This window comes from Fukomys damarensis, unplaced genomic scaffold (assembly GCF_012274545.1).
Source record: "Fukomys damarensis isolate Sample0158 unplaced genomic scaffold, DMR_v1.0_HiC HiC_scaffold_16, whole genome shotgun sequence".
Lineage (NCBI taxonomy): Eukaryota > Metazoa > Chordata > Mammalia > Rodentia > Bathyergidae > Fukomys > Fukomys damarensis.
This window is the reverse complement of record NW_022900928.1, coordinates 89,903,782-89,923,040: the sequence shown is the minus strand read 5'-3', so window position 1 is coordinate 89,923,040 and position 19,259 is coordinate 89,903,782.

The following is a 19,259-nucleotide window of genomic DNA, read 5'->3' as shown; positions in this document are numbered from 1 at the left end:
GGTAGTAGCAGCAGCTCACGCTGTAGGAAGAGCTCACCCAAGACTGTGCCTTCATTTTCTACATCAGCAGAAACAAATCCCACTAGCAGTGATGAAACCCATGGAAACAGCCCCTGGCTGTGCTGGAGACCAGAAGTCCGCACTGTGGCAGGGTCCCCACTCCTCCAGGGGCTTCAAGGGAGGCTCTTTCCTGCTTCTTGAGTGTCTGGTGAATCGTGATGTCCCTTGACTTGTAAAGCCTCTGCCTGTGTCTTCACCCAGCATCCGTGTCTCTCCTCTTTGTCTCAACAGCACTTGTCCCTGGAGTGAAATCCAGAGAATCCAGGCTGAGCTCATCTTGGGACCCCTGACTTCATTACATTTGCACAGACTATTTCCAAATAAGATCCCATTCACAAGGGACGAGCTCAGGCCTTGGACACTTTGGGTCGGGAGTGGGGAGGGGCAGGCTCTATTAACAGGCTGCATAGATCATTTATTACATGGTATTTCAGCAATTTGGAAAGCATCGCATTGGAAAGCTTGGGCCCTCTGCATGTGTTGGGCGTGAAGTCTGTGAGATGGGTATAGACGGCAGCCATTGGCTTCAGGAAGCCTCAGACTCCTGCCCCGACCAAGTTCTCTGAACTACAAATGGGCTGTGTCACGAGCCGGAATGCCTTGGGCAACTCAGTCTGCGACTACAGGGGCCTGAACTGACGATGCGCGAGCAAAGAGGCACACACTTGATACACAAGGAGTTTACTTTAGTTCCTCATCTCCGGATCTCTACCCCGCGCTCTCTCCGCTCTCTCTCTCCCGGAAGGGGTGGCAACATATATACCATAATGCAACCAATCAGCATACAGAGAACAGATTATTACCTTATAAGGATACATCAAACACCCATGGGAATATATCATGTGATCTACAGGAAAACTAAACCTATAACAAAATGGCTTCATAGGCTATATCATAAAATGGCGGAGGGGCGGATCTATGGTTCTCCACAGGCTGTGTTCCAAACGAGTGTTTGTGATTCTGAATGTGTCTTCCCAGAGACCCAAGCAATGCCGTAAATGGAGGTCAGGTACTCAGCCCCATCAATACGCAGACTTACATGACCTGCAAGGCACTTAATATTGTATGCAGGTGAATTTCTAAATCATAGTGAATGCCATCACGATTCTACTGAGACATTTTTAAATTGTAAATTAAGTGGGAAGTGATTTTGTGCTTTAAATACTGGTGCATACTTACTTAGGGGAGCTGGAAAGGGAGGTGAAATTCTTGATGGCAATCCTAAGGGATTTCAAAGGACAAGATGATGAGTCTTTGTTTAATTTCCTATGGTTTTTTTTTTTTTTATTTCCTGGCTTGTAGTTTGGTAGGTCCCTCACCAAGATACTGAAGAGAACTACCATGCTGAATATCTTTCTCTTCATTCTGACTTTAAAGAAGATGCATTCAGTATTATGTCAAAAACTGAAGTGTACTCCAGTTTTTGTTTGTTTGTTTGTTTTTGCTTTGCTTTGCTTTATTGCATTAGCTAGGCCTTCACACTGAGCTACATCCTCAGACCTCCCCCGCCGCCCAAGTTTTGAAACTGGGTCTAGTTAAATCTCTAAATTGTCCAGGCTAGGCCTGAACTTGCAATCCTGCTTTAGCCTCCCAGGGGGCTAAGATTACAGGAAAGGGCTACCACTATACTATGCAGTTTTTGGTTTGGTTTGGTTTGGGTTAATGCCCTTTATCAAAATAAAGAATTTTGTTCAAAAAAACTGGAAAGTTAAGGGAATTTTACTTTTTTATTATTGAGTAGATTTTTGCCCACTTTTTGAAGTAACTAGAGCTTCATCTACAGTTGTAAGATGGACAAGATTCCATATACCTTTCACAGTGTCCCCGAATGCAATGACACATCATCTTGTATAAGAGTCACAGCCAGGAAGTTGACATTGTCACAATCCGCTGACTTTACATAGATTTTACCAGTTTGGGGTTTTTTTTTATGTTTTTGTTTTTGTTTTTTGTTTTTTGTTTTTTGAGACAGGGTCTCACTACGTAGGTGAGACTGACCTGGAACTCACTGTGTAGCCCAGGCTGTTCTCGAATTCACAGCGATCCTCCTGCCTCAGCCTCCCGAGTGCTGGGATTACAGGCGTGCACCACCACGCCCGGCTCACCAGTTTTATTAGCACTCTTGTTCATGCATCTTTAGCTCTCTGTGATTTTATCACAGGTGTAGATTCATGTAATCCCCACCATGGTCAAGATGCAGAACATTCTTCGGCAGGGATCCCTTCTACAGCCACCTCCCTCCTCACCCCCCCACCTCTGGCAATCATCCATCTAGAAGACTAATGCAACTCTATAATTTTGTATCTCTGTCACTTTGTAATCTAATAACTTTGTAATATCGATGGAATCATGAAGGATGTACCTTCTAGGATCGGCTTTTTTTCAGTGGAAATCTGTTCAAGTTGTGTGTAAATGGACAGTCTGGGCCTCTCCTTTGCCGAGTAGTATTCCACGCTATGGACATATCACAGTGTTTCTAATCATACCACAGAGACATTCGCGTTGTTCCCAGCTTGGAGCTATTACGGTTAAATTCTACTTTGAACATTCATGCGAAGTTTTTTGTGAACATAAATTTCATTTCCCTGGGAAAAAAGCCCGAGAGTGCAATTGCTTTGGGCCATATGGGAAGCACATGTTAAGTTTGGGAAGACAGCGTCTTCCGAAGCGGCTGTACCACTTCGTTCCCCCACCAGCGATGGGTGAGCAGCTCGTCCCTCCACATCCTCGCTGCCATTTGCTGTTATCACTATTTTATGAGCCATTGTGATAGTGACATGGAACATCTTTTTTCATGGTCTTATTTGCATATCTGCAAGCCTTCTTCAGGGAAATGTGTACAGATGTCTTCTGGTCCTTTCTAACGTGTTTGTTTCACTATTGGGGTTTTGAGAATTCTTCATGTATTCTAGATGGTCTTTGGCCTGATGTGCCCCTTGCCAATAGCTTCTCCCAACTATAGCCTGGTTTTCACCTTTACCACAAGATCTTTTGCCCTGAAAAATTTTTTTTCTAAACTTTTTTTTTTGCAGGGCTGGGGATTGAACCCAGGCCCTCACACACTTTGTGCAAACGCCCCACCACTGAGCTACATCATCAGCCCTAAGTTTTCAATTTTCATGAGGCCTGATGTTCCAGTTTTCTTCTTTTCTAGGTTGTGCTTTTGATGGCAAGCCTTAGAATTCTTTACCTAATTCTAATTTCCATACATTTTCTCTCTAACCAGTTGTCAATTTCCATTTTCTAGCATTAGCATGGACTTTAGGCCAGGTCCGCTGGCTGTGATTATTATGTCTCATACTCGGCTTGCCTCTCTCATGTGGCTGTGAGGAAAACTCTCTTCTGAAACTCACCACCATGGTCTACTCAACATCATTCTTCAACCATCAAGAGAGGCAACAATACCAACTGCCCCCCTTCCCCCCAGATTCAACCCCTTGATCCCCTTGAATAAAAATGGTATAAAAATAGTGTCCTAAGGGCTGCAGATTTAGCTCAGTGGTGCTGCCGCCTGCCTTGTAAGCACAAAGTCCTGAGTTTGATCCCAAGTACCAAAAAAAAAGAGAGAGAAAAGAATAGCATCCTGTGGACTAGAAGGACAAATGTTTATATCATGGCATTTGATCACTGATTAATTCAATACATCTTTACTGTCTTCCACATACACCAGGATTACAGTGGTGTGAAACAGTCACAGACCCTGCTAATTTTTAGTTTTCGGGTGAGTGGGAAAAACAGGGACCGGACAATTAACACCCATTGGGAAGTGTCATAAAGTAAAATGAGAGCCACCAAAGGAGGCTGGAGGCAAGTCTGGGATGTCCAAAAAGACTTCCCAGAGGAACTGATAATGATATTTAAACCAAAACCACAAGGATAACTAAGAGCTGGCTTGGGAGCAGGGACAGGGCCAGCACAGAGACAGTTTTCCAGGCACAGGAAATAGGGCAGATTGTCCAAGCCACCTTGAGAAGGAAGGGAGCTGAAAGAGCGTGCTCATTTGTCTCCTCTGTCTTCCGTAAGGGCTTCAAAGTGACTCTGAAGCCTTAGAACAACCCATGGCCCGTGGAGATCCATCCATTCATTCGCGCCACAGATGTTTGCTAACTGCCCACAGTGTGCAGATGCTATTACAGGTTCCAGGGATTCAGAGAAAAACAACACAAAGCTCAACCTGCTCTCCTTCCCTGGGACCAGAGGATGAATGTCCTCAGAAAGAGAATGACTCACGGAAGATGACTGCAGCTGCTGAGTAGTTAGTGCAACCCTGGTTATTAGTTAAATGGAGCTCAACTAGGGGGACACCTGGTGGTCATTAATTTGACTGGTGGGGGCATTGGACTTACTTTAGAAAATATAGCAAGATCTAAGAGACTGCTAAAAGAAGTCTACATAGCAGATACTCCTATTCCTTCTAGAACTGAAACCATGAATTTGGAAGAGTTTGAGGATGGACCAACAGGAGGTGGTGACGAATTAGTAAAAGAAGCCAACTGGCTTAATATTGGACAAATTGAATGTGAAGACAGGCACTCTGACAAGGGACATGTGCCCAATTCCCTACAAGATGCTGCTTATTCTGTTTTCTGTTTTTTGAAACAGGGTGTCACTATGTAGTTGAGGCTGACCTGGAACTCACTATGTAGCCCAGACTGGTCTCGAACTCACAGAGATCCCGTTGCCTCAGCCTCCTGAGTGCTGGGATTACAGGTGTGCGCCACCACGCCTGGCAATGCTGCTTATTCTGAAATAAAGGATCATAACCATCTGAGTGCTGGTCAAAACACAGTAGAAATGTGACTCAAAAAAAGTGATCCAGGAAGCAGGGTCTGCAGTCATAAATGTTTCAGGTAAGGAGAGTAATGCTCTTTTATTTACCTACAAAAGCACTGTATGCAATCTTTACATCCCCATCGCCTGTCAGGAAATGGATTTAAGGAAGAAAATGGATGAAGAGAAGCGGAGAAAGTCATCTAGATACCATGTAGTTGTAAAAGATTGCTGTGGCAGCCCCAGGGGCCCAGCTAAAGGCAGGGATGTCCCTGCAGAAGTAAACAAGCAGAGAAGTGGTTCTGAGAAAGAGCTCAACAAGATGGGGCAATAAGGGAATTGGAGCCAGGTGGCTGTCAGAGAAAGCGAGGGAAATCCATTAAGAGATAAGGAGCAAAGGGTTCTCCAAGTAAAAGTCAGAAGAAGGATCTGGTGGGGTGAATGCAAAAGAATAAAACAGGAGCCCACAACTATTTGTTGAATTAATCAAGATGCAGTGATATAAAAATCTGCCATCTGGTCCTTAGGACAAAACTCTTATTCAGGGGAAACAGGTATTAGATCTGGGTCAATGGGAGCGATCGGTACTGTTGCATCTTGTGACTACTGGAGAACAAAGCTGGGAAGGCCATGGTGGAGAGTCTGAGAGTAGGGTCTCACTCATGGGTACACAGAACAGGCAAGGCAAGTGTGGGACAGCCAGTGGGCCTGGCCTCACGTTCGTAACACTGTCACTAAAGCAGACATTGGACTTTTCTTTTTCCACATCAAGAAGTGAGGAGGTCAGCCAGAAAGGGGAAAAATAAAGTCAAAGATGAGAAGAAGAAGAAAATCAGTGGTTTAAGGTGTTGAAGCATCATGAAATCACAAACACAGGCAAAATGAGTGAAGGAATGCCGGACGTGGTGGCGCACACCTGTAATCCCAGCACTCGGGAGGCTGCGGCAGCAGGATCGCTGTGAGTTTGAGACCAGCCTGGGCTACATAGTGAGTTCCAGTTCAGTCTCAACTACATAGTGACACCCTGTCTCAAAAAAACAGAAAAAAAAAAATGAGTGAAGGAAAGATCATGCGCTACCTGGAGCCTGAATACCTGGTCTATCTCTTGAAGACAGGCCCAAGGGGCTCAGAAACAAAAGTTTGTTCAATTTTGTCAGCCACTAATAAAGAGAAATAGCTACCCATAAAGGTATTTCTTTAAAGTTGTTCACACCAATTAACAAAAAGAGAAGAGAAGCACAGAACAATGGCAATCATTGTTAATGAATGTACTGTACTGCGAAGGTTTGGAGGCTTTTCTGGTGAAGGGTTTACGTTCATGAATGCAAACTGAGGAAGTATAAAAGGACATCTGTGAATGTTTCGGTCCCCCCTGCCCTCTGTCAGGACCAGGTGAGAAAAACTGAGGTAAGAGTGGAAGATGAAATGATCTAAGGCTCTGAAACTCTTGGGTACAAACAGATTCTGCGGTTAACTGGACAAAGTTGATTCATTCTGCGAGGAACCGAGCTTAAAGTCAAAATGAGACCAAACCAAAAGAGGCAAGGCTAAAAGAAAAAAGATTAAATCACAGCTCTTTCTGTAATCTGTATCCACAATATTATTGTGTGCTATAATTAGAGGGCACAGGACAGCATTCATGTTCAGGACAGGCAGGACAAAGTAAGGATTTTTGTGTTTTCTGACCACACAACTGTCAGAATGACCTCTGACAGTGGAGAAAAAGAATCTAGAATCTAGAACAGATAAATTACATAAAGGTTGAACAGAATCCTGCTCACTTTCTATGAGGCTAGCATACCTCTGATACTAAAATTCAACAAAATGATCATAAGAAAACAAAGTAATATAACAATTTTCCTCATGCACACAGATGAAAAATCCAGATACTCTTTGTTCCAGAGACCACATTTAGAGCAGTTTATCTCAACAGAGCCCTCTTAGAGCTGTATAAATATTTAGATACAGGGATAGCCATCTTAACATTCTTTTTTTTTTTTTTTTTTTGCTGTTTCAAATTAAGATCAAACTTTAAGATAATTGTAGATTCACATGCAACTGTAAGACACAATAGAGAGAGATTCAAGGCAACTTTTACCCTGTCTCTTGCTAAAGCAGAGCACAGTGTCACAACCTGGACATTGACATGGATAGAGCCATTTTGGATACGCTGGCTGAAAAAGAACCTGAAACCACTGGAGGCTAATTTCTGTTCTGTGCTAAGGCAGAGTTAATGAATATATCATTTTCCAAAGCAACACTATGTTCATTGACTCTTTCATTCTATCAACCCTGGAGAGGATTTTTCTTTGCTTAGTTAGCACTCGGACATACTATTTAAATATGCTTCATAATACATCAGTTTCTTTTTGATTAAAAAAACAAAAAAAAATTTTTTTTTAAAAGCATTGAACTCAGCGTCCAGGTCATACCTTGATGGCATCTTGATGATATTTTACCTCAATATGATGGGTGATGACATTTCAGCCCTGGGGGGCAGATCTAGGCTCTGCGTTACACTGACATGTCTCCACCTTGGAGCTGCAGCCTGGACCAGGAGGAACAGAATGCATCGGTGTGAGCATGTGACGCTGGAGGAACATTTTCATTTTATCCCTCATTTTAAACCCCAAGCTGCACCTTTACCCTTGGGGGCTTCCCTCTACAGAGCTGTTGGACCCGAACGTGAAAAAGCAGAGTTTTCTCATTTCTACCCAGTCCCTCTCCCAGGGTGCAGAAAAGATGTAAACTGAATAGCAAGCATTGTCACACTAATGGTAGAGTCACATTTTTAAAATTTTTTTCCCTTCAGTGCTAAAGATCAGAGGCATATTCCTGACTGCTGGCTCTTCTTTTGAGAATAGAGGAATTTCTCTTTTCAGGCACATGTTGGCATCTGGGTCGTCACCTCGGTGAGGGTTTTTTGGGGACACAGAACTGCTGGTGGTCTGGGAGCACTACCCTGACACACACGGTCTTGTCTAAACTGTGGAAATTGTCAATTACACAGCCTTCAAAACCTCCCCGGCTGTAGCATGAATTTTCAGTGATAAGCGGGAGAAAGACTTCTACCACATCTTTCTCAAGAGCTGATTCGTGTTCTCACGTGGCAAGTTTGTCCAGCTCTTCAGCAGAACTTTAGACGGACTCTTGCGTAGTCTCTGCCGTGTACATTCCGGGACGTCCCGGAGGCGTCTGACAGAGGAGTTTAGCCGGCACCCACTCTTCCGTCCAAGTTCAGCGTTTGTGTGTTCATTTCGTCTCGTCCCACAAGCCCCTAGGTGGTCACAACAGTAATGGTGCTCTTGCCAAGGGCAGTGTAACTGAGTGAACAGGGACACACGTATCAGAACTTTAGACTGACTCTTGCGTAGTCTCTGCCGTGTACATTCCGGGACGTCCCGGAGGCGTGTGACAGACGAGTTTAGCCGGCACCCACTCTTCCGTCCAAGCTCAGCGTTTGTGTGTTCATTTCGTCTCGTCCCACAACAGTGGTCACAACAGTAATGGTGCTCTTGCCAAGGGCAGTGTAACTGAGTGAACAGGGACACACGTGGATGCATTTTGGTTTCGTTTCCACGTTTAGTGACCAAATTCGTTTATTTCGGGCCAGAAGACACATCCGGCGGGGATGTGAAGATAAAAACTTGGTTTATCAAGGCAGTCACTGTGTCCTGTTATAAAATGAAATGAACAATTAGCAACTTTATTCTACTTGATAACTTTTGAGAGACAATACTCTGGGGAAGGCTGCAAACAGACCAAACTGCAAACAAAGAAATGGAGAGGGCTGGTATTTGGTATTTCTGACTATTTCCCACCTGCAATTTGTTTTGAGGTTGATTTGGGGATTCATCCCCAAAGATCCTCAAGGATATGTTGTCCCCAATTCATACATTTGAATACACAGTTCACATGTGTGTAGTGGATCTGAGTCACCACACTTACATTTAAGCGTTTTTTGGATTAGTGCGTGTTTGGCGTACATAATGGTTACAATTATTGGAGGAGTTGATACACACATGTAATACTTCTTCACTTCTTTTCCTCTCTTTTATGTTGTTTTTCATCCCCTACCTTTCCCCTTCCTCCTTGCTCTTTTCAACCATTGGAAAAGCCCAATTTTCATCAATTTTTCTCCATCCTCTTCCCTCCTTTCCCCCAACTTCCTCCATCTTGTTTCCCCACCAGTGTGAAAAAGATCTCCCTACTTCCTCTTTATCTATCTTCTATTCTCCTCTCTATAGATAGATAAAGACATAGGGTTTTTTGTTTTTGGTTTTGGTTTTTTTGTTTTTTAGGGCTCAGTGGTGTCACTGCCTGTGTCACGAGCGCAAGGTCCTGAGTTCGATCCCTGGTACCAAAAAATAAAAATAAATAAAAAGACGGATAGTTTTGTTTTTTTTTTTAACTTTCTCATACAAGAAAAAGTATGGGATATTTGAACAGACAGTGGTGGCGATGGTGTTGAGCTATGCTAGAGACAAACCGCCCCTGGTGAGCAATGCCAAGGCAGATCCCTGGCACTACAGACTCAGCCAGAGTTCAGTTCCTGCTCTGGTGACAGACACAGTCATGGCCAGGATCCGAAATCCCCCTCTGAAGGACCTGCCTGGGACTCAGCGACTCTGAAACTCACGTGGTCACAACTGCACTGAAAACAGTGCCCAGGAATGGAAACGTCAAGAACCATCTCCCGAGCTTTTACAAGAACCAGGAGAGAGAAACGAGCTGCCCAAGTGCACAAGGGCAGAGGAGCAGCTTTGAGGCTGCAAGGAACGAGCCTCGCACCCTCCAAGGCTGCTGAAGCAGGCAGAGCTCCCAGACTCTACCAGGCAAGGCCTTTGTGCACCTTCCTCAATAAAACAGCAGATGCACACAGAATGAAAAAGGTAGCGTAGTGGTCCCCTCCTCATCTGCGAGGGGTAGGGGCCACTTTAAGACCTCAGGCACACACCTGAGACCCTGGACAGTGACTTACAGATGTTACACTTTTTCCCACCCACACATCCAAACCTATGAGAAAGTGTGATTCATAAGCCAAGCCCAGGAAAAGAATAACTACTTCAAGAATGGAGTGAATCTAACAACGTACTGTAACAAAAGTTATTCAAAACACATGCATTGTTTATTTCTGGGATTTCCCATTCAATATTTTCAGACTAAAGTGGCCCAAGGGTAACTGAAACCACCAAAAGCCAAAACTGAGGAGGAGAGAGGACATCCAAAGGAGGAAATGGCTCTGTCATGGTGCCAACCATGTCATGTCAGTGAGTAGCTATTCACGTGAATTTCCAGGAAAAAAGGAGTGGAAATTCCAGGGTTGGGACTAGGAAGGCACCACCTATACACAAGATTGAAGGAAGACAAATCATTTAATGCAAAAAGGTCTGCTGTAACAATTTTAAATAAAGACAGGATCAGGATTCCTGACTTTTTCTGCCAAAGACTACACAGGCTCGACAGTGCAAATCACAAGTGTCCACTGTTTCCTCTGCATGGTGACTTCCTCCACCTCTGTCCTAGGCTCTGTCGTTCTCCACCCAAACACAAACCCTGTGTACTCAAAGTTCCTTTTGAAAACAGTAACAGAACTCTGCTGTTTTCTAGGTATTATTCTTTTCTTTCTTTTTGTTCTTTTTAATAGAGTGTGCTGGATGTCTCTATAATTTTGTTCAGATGACCGCGAAACCTGGAAAAGCTGTTGCTGCTATTGATGCATAACATACTGCTATTATCAGTATTTTTATAGAAATATAAATATACATACATATATATATAATTTGAATTTTTGGAAACTTTAACTGTGCTGTCAACTTTGGAAAAAGTTATCCCACTTTACTGTGTTGAGTTGGCATTGTACAGAAATTAACAGCCATACTGGTCCAGAGATGTTAATTTTTTTTTCCATTTGCACAGGGGTAATGCACTGTACTAAATATGTAAGGTCTTATCTACATGGGTTTGATGACAGAAACCAAACCAATATTTTCTAAATAATAAAAAAAAATTCCTTTTGAAATTTAAGATTCACCTCAGTGTGTAAGAACCCAGTAATGAAGAAATGTGCTTACCTTAGCTTAACCCAGAATCTTCTAATTTTATTCCAAAACAGAACTTTTTAAATCCATCAAATTTTATCTCACAAAATTTAACGTAACTGCTCTTCCTGGAGGAAAAATATAATCCAAATAATTTCTTTTAAACTTCTTTATGCTATTTTGTTTTCAGTTCTAAGAAATGAATCCAGGACCTTTTCACTATATCCCAGCCTTTTTCTTAATTTTTTTATTTTGAGACAGTATTGCAGATAGGTAAGTTAATTAGGTATTTTAAGTGTTAGACAGGGCCAGCCCACGAGGAGCCAACATGGAGGATAATCAAGACACATTCATTGAAGGCCAGCATTGCAAAAGGAGAGAAACTACCACACCCATGTAGGATAAATAACAGTGATTGATATTCTAAGTAGGTATCAGTCACCTGGGTGGGGGGCCAAGATCTTCCAGGAAAGACCCCTGACCCACCCTTTACCACTGAAAATCCTTGCTCACTCCTTGTACCCTTGTGTGACTTGTGTTCCCATTGGATCCCCATTCAATCAATATTACCTAAGCAACTGTACTTGTCATAATCTTATTTGTTGTTCATAGTCTTGTCCACCTTGTGATTTCTCATTGGATCAGTCTTACCTAAGTGACTATATTTGTAATCTTATTAGTTGACTACAGTTTTGTCCCACCTTGAACCTGCCTCACCTCATGGCTTTGACCCTTTGAGAAGTTGGATGAATGGGCAACCCATCACTTTCTGGCCCCTCTTCTGTCTCTCTGGGACAGAAGCTTTCCTCTTCTCAATAAATTTGTCCTACTCTTAACCTCCATTGTTCCTAGAATTCATTTTTTTATTTTAGAGAACTTGAACTTGAGTTTTGGATACCTAGCAGGTTTGGGAGTTACATCTCTTCCCCCTATATCAGCAGGATCTCACTAAATTGTGCAGGCAGGGCTCTAATTCAGAATCCTCCTGCCTCAGCCTCTCATAATGCTGGGATTATAGGCATGTGCCACCATACCCAATTCTTGCTACTTTATTTTTAATGGCTTTGCATTATACATCTATCGTTTACATTTTTATGAGGTTGAGGGCAAGCCTTAAAGATATTTTCTTTCATCACCACAAGTTTGGCAATCAGCAAGAGGGTGCAGGAAAGCTACCCCCTGTATATGAAATACGTCAGCAACTGCGGGTGGGCTGACTAATCAGTGACAAGAATATCCTGAGGAAGACCTTTGTGACTAAGACTTGCAGAACTGAAAGGCATTCATGACTAAGTGATTAGGACTAGATGTTCCAAATGTGATCACAAAATATGGAGAATGTTTAACTCTTTTTAAAATGTATTTATTACAGAAAAAGATGCACTGCCATTAGTCCCTCTTCAAAATTCTCCCAACACTTCTAACACATGGATCCCATCCTTCTTGCCACCTTCTGAAGCAGTACTGGAAGAGTCCTCTTTTGTAAATGTCTTTATTTGTGCTGTCATGGCTGCCTCAATATCCTGAATGGATTCAAAACATTTCCCTGTCGCGGTCATTTTGACTTTGGGGAAGAGTCAGAAGTCACACAGCGCAGACCTGGTGAATAAGATGGATGAAGGTGCAACATAAGGCTTTCATGAGCCTGCCTGCCTGTTAGATGATACTTGCATTCCATATTTTTAATCACACCTGATAAAGACATTCAAGAAAGAAAACTCCCAGAGCTGCTCCAGAACACAGCAAGAAGAATGGGATGTGGTGGGGGCAGGGGGATTGAGGGGATTAATGACGATGTGTCTTCTGCTGTAATCATTTTTTTTAATTTACACATTCACCGTGTATTTCAATCACACTTCATACAACACCCGGCCCATCTCCTGAGGAAAGACTGGAGGAAGCACCCACCAGCTGGGAAACCCGTCAGCCACTTGTATCAACAACTCCTAAAGCAGCTTCTTCACGCCAAAGACTTTGGACAGAAGGCCTCCACTGTCTCACTGAGCAGTATTGTAAATAAGGTCGCTTTCCCTGCCTCAACACCTTGTCTTCAACTTCACTGGCCTGTCCTGAGCAGGCAGGCAGACTCGGGGCTGGAACCAAGATCACAGATGTGTAATGTTTTTCTAAGTGGTAAAATATGTAACATTTTTTTCTTGGTAACCAGCTTCAGAAGATGTGGTTCAGAAGGCCACCTGTTGCAGCAGATGGGGTGAAGCTTCATTTCATTCCTCAGTCGATGAGTGCCATTTTCTGAACACCCTGCCTTTTGCCAATCCATCACCTAGATGGAGCCTCAGGTGCTCTGTTCCCTTCCAGAAGTCTATGTCATCCCCTTCGTGGACTTGTCACCAGCACCTTGCTCAGCTGAAAGGAAGATTCAGGGTCAGACAGATGGTGCAGGCCTGCAATCCCAGCATTTGAGAAGCTGAGGCAGGAGTTCAAGGCCAGCCTGGGCTGCATAATGAGATCCTGTCTCAAAAAAACAAACAACAAAAAACAAGAAGGGAGATTCAGGTTCTCGGTTAATTTCATTAAGAAAGCAAACTAAACTGGGAGTGCTGACAAATGCCCCGATCCTAGCGTTCTGGGAGGCTGAGGCAGAAGGATGCAAGTTCAAGCCTAGCCTGGCCAATTTAATGATTTATGTCTCAACCTAAGATATGAAATTAAAAAATAAAAAGGTGGTTGGGGGGGCAGGGACTTAGCTCAGTGGTTCTGCTGCCTGCTTAGCAAACACAACATGCGAGTTTGATTCCCAGTACTGAAAAACAACAACAATAAAGTCAGCTTGGGATGTAGCTCACTCAGTGTGAAGTCTTTGTGTTCAATCCCCAGCATACCCCACCAAAATCAAACCAACAAATTCCCAAATATCAGAGGGCAATCAATCCTTCAGCTGCCTAGAGAAGGAGACAGTGAGGGTTAAAGAGAAAAAAGACAACAGAGACCTGCTGTGTATCAGGGGCAGGGAGGTCAGTGCCTCAGAGTGGGCAGAAACAAAGACTCTCAGAGCTAGCCATCATTTGTTGGGTACACGCAATAATGGGCCGGGGATTTAGCTCAGTGGTTCCACCGCCTGCCTCACAAGCACAAGGACCCGAGTTCAATTCCTCGATACCAAAAAAATGGAGGGAGCATCAGGTGACTCAGGGGGCAGTGATGATCCGAGGACAAGGAGGAATTTATGCTGATGAAGATCTCAGGTCTCATGGTTCTTACTGGAGGAGGACTGTGAGGAGAGCATTCTTACAGTAGTGGGAGGGAGGAGTTAAACTGCCGCTGTGTTTTGTTGTTTTATTTTTTACTGCTGGTTCTCAAGGAACCAGGATGTCTTCAGCTGATGCTATCTTGCCATTGAGTGCCACAGCATCAGGGGACCATTGAGGCCTCAGCTGTGACCAGAGGCAAAACGGAGTTCAGTTTCCGCACGCCGTAGCCGACTCTCGGCTCCCGGCTCCCAGGCAAGAACAGCTCCCGACACTCAAACCTCCCAGCCCAGCTCAGTGGCACAGCACCCACTCCTGCCAGGAGTCCACCCCTGCCTGGGTACCCCTGTCTCCCAGGGTCCATCCTTCCACCGGGGAAAGCTGTGCTTGCACAGAGACACTACTCATGCTAGCGACGCCCGTTCCCCGCACCACACCAGCTGTAACTAAATCCATGTGGTGAGTGGGAGTCTCAGCGAAAAATCAGGCGGAGCAGCACACAGCGGGACTCCCAAGTCCCAGGGCAGGCCCTGAAGGAGCGCTAGGCGCTGCAGGCGGGAAGAGGGAGACCTGGGGCACTGGTGGCTGTGAGTCACACCGCATGACCTTCCCCCTTAGGTGTGCAAAGACGTGGAGAATGAAACGCATCCCATCTTTTTTGTTTTTTCTTCTCTGGAACTGCGGATTGAACCCAGGGCCTTCACAATGAGCTACAACCCCAGACCTTTATTTTATTTTTTAATTTGAAACACTGCTAAATTGCCCAGGCTGAGCCCGAACTGGTGATCCTCCTGCCTGGGCTTCCCAAGTGCTGGGATTACAGACCTGAACAACCACGTCTGGCTTAGAATAAATATTTTTGTGTGAGCATTACTATGTCCTTAACTCACTAAAAAAATGCAGATACCGAGTCAAAAATTAAGCATTTTTAAGATTTAGGCACCTGTCACCCAACTGCCTTGCAGAAAGACCACACATAACTATGCACCCATTAGGGGCACAAGTCCCAGTCACTGCAGCTTTACCAATCCGGAGGGGGCTTACTTACTTGCTTTGTTTCTTTGTTTCTTTCTTTCAGTTGTCAACTTTCTAGGATACAGTGGTTTCTCACTGCTTTACTGTTAATTTTTTTTATTATTAGTGAAGTTAGACAGATTTTCTTAAGATTGATGACTGCACCATTTCTTCCATTTAGTCATTCACATATTATTCATCTTCTAGTTGGACCTGTATTTTATTTCATGAGCTTATTCTATAATAAGGATTTAACCCCTTTATTGTTTACATTAAAAATATCTTACTAGATTTGCCAGGCATGGTGGTGCACACCTGTAAGTCCCAGCACTAAGGAAGCTGAGGCAGGAGGACTGCTGTGGGTTTGAGGCCAGCCTGGGCTACATAACAAGACCCTGTCTTGAAAAATGAACGAAAGAAAGAAAGAAAAGAAAGAGAGAGAGAGAGAGAGAGAGAAGAGAGAGAGAGGGAAAGACAGGGAGAGAGAGGGAGAAGAAGTATCTTACTAGTTCTTCATTTGCTTTTAATATTGTTTATGGTGTTCAAAACTCATCAAATATATACATTGACTGTGACTTTGTAAACCAACTATACTCCAATAAAGCTGCTTTTATAAATAAATATATATTTATTTATTTTATGATGCTTTTTAATGTAACATAATTTTTATTTTGATATCATAACATGCATGGCTCTTTCTCACCCTAGGAAAAAGCATATATGCCTAGAACAATCTCCCCTTTCTTGAGCTAAGATCTGATATATTTTCTACACACAATTTTTTCTGCTTCTTTAATAGTTTCATCACTTATATTTACTTTTTTAATCAAAATGAAATTTATTTTGGTTTGGGGTATACAGCAGAGAGCCAACTTAATTTTTTGCAAATAATTAACAAATTTTTCTACTAGCACTTATTTTTTTCATACAAGTCTTGGATTTTTCTGAAGTTCTTTTTTTTCCCAAGAACTTCATATTTTTGTTCCTATTAAAGTAGAATGTTTCATTATTTTTACTACTTGGCTTTATTTTTAGAATGTGAGAACATTTTTTAACTGTAAGAAAATATATTTTCAGACATCAATTTTATAAAAGGAATTTTACTACTAGCCCATCTAATCTTGAACTGTAATTTTGAGTTAGTTATCTTGAATTTCCTAGCTGTAAGATTTTTCAGTTACAAACAATGCTAGTTTTGTTTCCTCCTTTCTAATAATTATCACATTTTTTCTTATTTTCTGCATTCATTCAAATACTAAGTGTTAAGCTCAGTAGTTCCACCGCCTGCCTCAAATACTAAGTATTAATATTTATGCCAGGCCACCTCATATCTGATTTTAATACAAAATGCAATCCCATTCATTCATATATTTATTGAGTACTTATTATGCATCCAGAACTGTTCTAGGTTCTGAGGATACGATAATGGCTAAAACAGTAAAAAAAAAAAAAAGAAAACAAAAACAGTTCACTTTTTCAGGTCTTTACAACTCTAATAACATTGATTCATTCTTTATAGAAAGAGCTTTTTGAATGGTTAGAATTCTCAATAGATTAATGGCTTGCCTTTCTGGTACCTGTGTATGCTGAACCATAGACCAGACACCTGCTCTGGAGGACCCTGGAGTCGTAGTATAGCAACCAGGATGGGTTTCATGGAAGAAAATTTTTCCAGGTGGGGGGGGCTGTTTCAGGGTGATTCAAAGAGTGCCCAACCCGATCCCTCACGTGCATAATTCAGTGCAGGGTTTGAACTCCTGTGAGAATCTAACGCTGCTGATCTAACAGGAGGCGGAGCTTAGATGGCAATGGCATGACAGGGAACAGCTATAAATACAGATAAACCTCTACTTATTCACCTGTCTACCTTCTGCTGTGCAGCTGGTATCTAACAGGAACCATCAGGAGTTGGGGACCCCTGTCCCGGAACCTATTCTAGCACTGGATGCACAGCTGAGCTACATTAAATTAGTTTGTTTAGGGCAGGGGATTAGCTCAGTATTTCCACTGCCTGCCTCACAAGTGAAAAGACCTGAGTTCAATCCCTGGTACCCCCCAAAAAAAGTTCATTTAATAGACATTTATTATGCATGTACACTTGCTAGATCCAACAAATAAATAGAATGTCCTCTGTCTTTCACAGCCTCTGAGTCTAGTGTGCGACACTTTGTTTTGTAGTTTTTGCCACAGTGAGGTATTCTATGGGACACAAGTTCCCAAGAGTGTTAATAGATGTCAAATGGGGAAAGGGGATCTATCTTCAAACAAGAGGGAAAATTGGGTCAAAATAATATAGGTGTCTTTTCTGCAGATTCCCTGAGCCTTTGTCATTCTATATATATTATGTCTTCAGAAAAAAATATGATATTCAGTATTTCTCAATTATATTTAAGACAATGATGGTGTAAGAAACAGAATATTTACTGTGATCAATTGCCTTTTTTCTTGTGCTAAATTCTTAAAAGAAGTACTCATATAAATCCTATAAAGAAATAAAGCAAAAAAAGTTTGGCATTTTACAGAAGATACAGAAATATTCCTCATATAAGCTTTTTTTAATATTAAGCCCCAATTGCTATTAAAGCTAGAAAAGAAACAAATAACTTGTTAAAAGTGTTTAAATTGGTGCCATAGAATCAAAAGAACTTTATAGAAGCAAAGTGCTAAGTTATCAGACTGGGGATTTAGCTCAGTGGTTTGGCTGACTGCCTCACAAACACAAGGTCCCCAGTTCAATCCCCGGTACCAAAAAAAAAAGTTCTAAGTTACCAAATGGCATTTATAAAAAAGGAACCTTAACTTCCTGTCAATAGAATATTGTCTCAAACTGACCTCTCTCGTGGAATTCCCCAAAAGGGGACTTATATTTTGGCGTTTATGTCACACTGTACTTCTCTTCATAATTTTTAGTGATAATTTCTTTGCAATGGGAAACACAAAGCCAATATTATGACTTTTAAACTATAATTTCTTCCAATAGAGGAGGATAACAGCCTAGAATTTGTGCTAATTTTAAGTACCTTGTAGTGTGAGACACACCCAGAGGCAATTTTTAATTACTGCATCTGAAAAACTTGAGCAACTGTGACTTCCTAAAACCCTGACAAATAGCCTGGAAACTCCCACCCTAAAACAATTGTTCTTGTTGGGGAGGCTTTCAGACAGGCCTGGCTGCCCAATTATGTCATAATGGATTGCTGTAATTAAGCATTTTGACAGGAAATGGACTTGTTTATGTTCCCAACCAATGTTCCCTGCTCAGTTTCACAGCCTGAGATGAAGACAGAAATGAACAGAGAAGCATGAAAGAAGCAGAGATTGTGGGACATAGAAACACAAATCTCAGTTCCAGAGTCTCCTCTCCTTGTTCTGTTCCACCAGCTGTGTGCACACAGGAAGCCACCAGGCAACACTTCTGGTTTCAAGAAGCAGCCATGTGAGGAATTCTCTCCATGTTCTGACCCTTCTGGTTAACCAAGCTGGATAATTCGGGGGCAAACTTGATTCTCTCCTTCTCCTTCACCACCCCTACTTAACCTATCACAAATTCTCTCAACCCTACCTCAGAAAAATATTTGAACTAGTTCTCTCTCTCTCTCTCTCTCTCTCTCTCTCTCTCTCTCCATCTTCTTTATCACACTTAATAGTTCATTTCCTCATTTTTTCTGGACTACTTTTCTTGATTTTTTAGTTATATCTTTTGCCTAACGTGAGTCTAACTCTCTTTAACTCAACTCAACTTGCTGCCTGAGTTATTTTTCTAAATCACAGGTTATCTAATGAAACCACTTTTCCCAAACTTCCTCATTGACCCTGTTTACCTGCAATGTTATTTCCCAAAATGGGTTCTGGAAAATACTAATGATGCACGATTTTAATAGATATTATTTGAAGTAAGGAATTTTTGGATGGCCAACTGATGTTGGGCTTTCCAAGTTAAAAGGTGTGTTTACTACACTTTATTATAAAATTTCGAAGAGCCTTCTGGGCATTATTGTATAAAATATTCAGTATATGAGGCTTCCCAAGCACATCAATGCTGAAACTTTTTCAAGACTGCACTGTAAGGGCCGGGGATTTAGCTCCCCGATACAGAAAAAAAAAAGTTCAATCCCGATACAGAGTTCAATCCCCGATACAGAAAAAAAAAAAAAAAAAAAAAAAA